Genomic DNA, 4,429 nt, shown 5'->3' with positions numbered 1-4,429 from the left:
ATTGAACGTCTACCATTGAAACCCTTTTTGGGGTCATAGAAGTTTTGGATCAATATGATTTTTTTTTCATCTTCATACAGGTATTTATGACCTTATGAACATATTGGATGGAAAATAAACTTAAATAGGCCACAGAAGTTTTGGATCAATATGTTTTCACTTCATCCAATTGGGAATGACCTTATGTTTACACCTTCAGCAATGGAGAATATGTGAAATTTGGGTTAGGTGAATTAGAGTAATGGTGCGTGCAAGACAGATATATATTCTAATACTCCACACCGTGGAGCCCTGCTCATCCTTATGTAGGTTCATTTGGTAGAGCAGGTTTGCAAGTTCTGAGCTTTCCATCAGGTGGGATGCACTGTTTAGATCTTTTGGCCTAGAAATTAGGCCACTTCATACCTCAGGTGGGAAACAACATACAATACAAATGCACGGTTGGAAAATTTGTTTCAACGGAACAGCCTGAAACTTTTAGGCCAGAAGATTGAAACAATGTAGTCCCTGATAGGGGTTGGGTCATGAACTTTCTTCATTGAAGTCAATCATGTGATCCTATTGAATGCAGATGGAGAAAGACACTTCACCCTTCTAGGAAAAGGGTAGGGAGATGGACTATGGATGAAGACAAGCACTTGAAAATAGCTGTGATGCTTTTCGGGCAGAAAAACTGGATGAAAATTGCTCAGTTTGTCCCTGGCCGAACTCAAGTTCAATGTAGAGAGAGGTATTTCAAAATAATTTCCAAAAAATTTAACCTGACTAATTGCTTAAAACCATTAGTTACTATTCTGCCCCTATCTTTGATATACAGATTCTCTCTTTCTTATTGGTAGTAGCTGAGCATTTTAAAGTACTATTCTAATACCACAAATAGTCAAAAGGGAGGCACATGCATAAAAAACAAGGGTTGTAGGATTCATTCATATATCAATATTATATATATATATATATAAGAACGAACCATTGATTTGACTAAATTGCAGAGTCTTGACTGTGGTGACAGGTGGGTCAACACTCTGGATCCATCTTTAAATATGGAACCATGGACTGAAGAAGAGGACCCTAAACTAAAAGCAGCAATCGCTGAACATGAACATTGCTGGTCTAAGACACACCACTTCTTTTTTCTCTTTTTGGGTTATGATGTATCAGCAATTTGGCCGGTCTGGATTGCAGGACAATTATCCCATGTGTATGATTGAATAGGAGTGGCAATGGCTGTGGCCCAGTCGTGTATGGATAGGGCTTGGTCCCCTTGGTTATTATTTTTTTTTTTTCTGTAATTTGCTCTGCAGATTCTTGAACTGCCAAGTCGTCCTTACTTTGTTGGTGTCCAGTTTCATCCTGAATTCAAGTCGAGGAAAACCTTCTGCACTTTTCTTAGGTATCGTCTCTATTGGCAAGTAATCCTTGTAGTAAGTAAATGACAAAAAATTTGTTGTTTCTTCAATTTAAGCATGTATTAGTTGAAGTGCATGCCTCCATGTAGAGTGAGATGATGTCAGAATCGCTTGACAATGTCGTAGACGATGATGAGGCTGAAGAGGAAACTGAGGAACTGACAAACCAGGTAAACTTCGCCTTTATTTAATAATGGAATCTGCTCTTTGGAGCTAACCCAAAAAGAAGCTGTTCTGTCAAGAGATATCCATCTCCTGTAGGTATTTGCTGCTTCCTTTTCAACTGAATTGAACTATGGTTTGTGCTGGTTTTTCTTTTACCTTTTTTTTTTAAATGCTAGGAAGTGATACATCGGCCAGTCCCAAGCCCAGGTAAGGGAGGACTGATCGCAAGTGGGCAGCTGCTGTGACTTGCACAAGTGGAGATGCTTCTCCAGATTGTAATTGTGTACTAAAACTCCATATATCTTGGGTGACAAACACCCTTTCCGAAAATGGACAGTCAAGTAAGTACTGTGTCACATGCACTGGAGAGTACCTCTTCAATATTCTGATTCATGGTAATGTCACTGTATGTGTGTGTGGGAAATGTTCCTATAAGGTCGAGCTTGACACCACGAGTTAGTGGTGAAAATAAGCCTGAATGGAACTTGTCAGCCCCTGAAATGGGCGAGTCATGACTTATTCATCGACGGAATGAGTTAGTCTGAGTTGGCCTATTAAAGACCATGCTCGTCTTAGAGTAGAAAAATGCACTAGCAAAGATTTGAGTTTTATTTTTTTGACAGGATTATAATCATTTGCTGGATATTCACATTTCTTTTTTTTTCTTTCTTTTCTTTTTGTTACTAAGAGAATAAAATTGTGTTTTCAGGTTTGCCAGCGACACATGTACGGCTGGGACTGTTAGGAGAAAATATTCATTGGTGATAGTTTGAAAAACCAACTTCTCTTTCGATAGTTGGAAATTAATGTATGCATGGTTGTTCGTGAGGATATATCCACTACAACACAACGAGTGCACTGTCATTATCTTTTAGCCACTTTCTATACAGCACACCATACTGAATTTTGAATTGCAATTTGTGCTGCTATGGTCTTTGTTTTCAGTATGGTGTAGAAGGATAGACGAGCTTGTTGATGGCTTGGTTTTCATGTTCATTTGGCTAGGTTTTAAAAGCCATTGGAGTAGACCCCATCAAGGGGTTTATAGATTTTCAGGTGTTGGCTTGAGTTGCAGTCTACTTTGTAATTACCGTGACTCTATTCGTCATTTTTAAACTCAGGAATTTGGGTTCTTGATGGTTTAGCTAGAGCTTCATTCTGGATCTCATCTTTATTATGTTTATGCAGGTGGTGGAAAATGCAAAAATCTAGGCAGAAATGGTATGGATTTATTTTTATTTTTAAAATAAATCTGGTCTTTTTTTAATGGCCAGAGAGAGTTCTATATTACAACGGTTCTTTTAACTATATAGTTAATTTCATTTTTTTGCTGACATTGTTGTAGGTGGCAGCCATGATACGATTGGATATGAGTGAATATATGGAGCGGCAAAGAAAGTAGTTGGCAAGATTAAAGTGGAAGGTTAGTTTTCAATGGTATAAACCAAATTTCATGATGTGTGGTGCAACCAACTACACCCTATGCTACACTTATTTTCATTGGTATAGAAATTGTGAGTAATAGTCTATCTTAAATCAGACATTAAAAAGTCCTAAGCCATCTTAGAACATCTGAGGTTGTGTTTATATTTGTATGAGTCCCGACTTTTGAGTTTTAGAAAATCTAAAGTTTGAAATTCTCATTATAGGGTATTTCTCTATGCTTTTAATGTAGTAAAATCCACCATTACTTACTTGCATTTGTGTATTGTATGTTAATATCCCAGTACTCTCACCTGCATTTATGTATTGTATTTGAAGACATGTTTAGATGTATCCCAGAATGAGAATGAAATCGAGTATGCATCAGCTGGTGCATATTCACTGGATTGGAGCTGTTTGGCATGATTCAAGAGGCTGATATTGGTGTTGGTATAATCAACAACATTGAAGGCATGTAGGTTTGTTGTTCCTACAATTAGGCTGCCCATATATCTTCCTAACTATAAGTCACATGTCATATATTTGAGCCATGCTCATACTATAGGATCTTGGAAGCTCTACAACTAGGAATAACAAAATCGCTAACTCTTAGATTAATTTGAGTTACTTGTATCCCACATATATCAACCATCACATCTTGCAAAAGTTGTTATGCCTGAAAGCTACCTCTGCAGAAATACTTTACTGGTAAATATATCCCTTGAGTTTGTGGATGATGTGATTATGACAATATATCTCATGATTTACAAGATAAGCCTATATTTTCCTCATAAAATGAGCTTATGGTCCAATTTGCTTATAATTGATTGTTCCTCAATACAAGTCTTTGATTACAGGATGCTCTTGGTGGAAATTCAAAAACAACATTTATTGCAAATGCTAGCCCATCTATTTGGTGTGTACCTATTTTCCTAGAGTTCTCTAATTTACTTTTTTATTTGTTTCATATTTAGAATTATATTTGTTTTGTATTGTGAATCACAAAGATAATTGTTTCCGTGGTTGGTTCCAGCACAAACCAGTCCATTCATCCAGTCTGGTCCAGGTTTTACAACCAATCAGCTTTTAAGGTTCTTTGGGTTATGCCTTGTTCTTTGCGTTAGTTTTTCATGATGTGGCATGGTGGTTTCCCACTTTCCCTCTTCTTCCAAGAAATGGAAATGGTGTATTTTAGTTTTGTTGTTCATTTGTTCTGTTTTGTTGTCTTATGTGTAATATGTTTTTCATGATGTACTTCACTATAAATTATAGCTAATGCCGAGTTCTTCTTCTTTGCGGATGCTTTTAGACAACCGAACAAGCTGTAGTTGTTCATCAGCCAAGCAAAAGTCATATCCAAATCTTGCGTTGTGACTTTGTATTATTTGTAGAACTTAATGTTGTGTAACAGTTTGATTAAGTTTGTTTTGAAAACT

The 4,429-nt window shown here is 36.8% G+C and overlaps 1 long non-coding RNA gene across 1 annotated transcript; it reads left to right on the top strand.

Moving 5' to 3' along the window:
* The first annotated feature begins 273 nt into the window (after positions 1-273).
* On the top strand, positions 274-1,101 carry LOC131241498 (uncharacterized). Its single transcript, XR_009169068.1, has 3 exons — positions 274-327; positions 572-730; positions 1,010-1,101. It is a non-coding gene; the product is annotated as an uncharacterized LOC131241498 (long non-coding RNA).
* Positions 1,102-4,429: the final 3,328 nt, after the last annotated feature.

Source organism: Magnolia sinica, chromosome 3 (genome assembly GCF_029962835.1).
Source record: "Magnolia sinica isolate HGM2019 chromosome 3, MsV1, whole genome shotgun sequence".
NCBI classification, from domain to species: Eukaryota; Viridiplantae; Streptophyta; class Magnoliopsida; order Magnoliales; family Magnoliaceae; genus Magnolia; species Magnolia sinica.
This window is presented reverse-complemented; position numbering and strand designations above follow the sequence as displayed.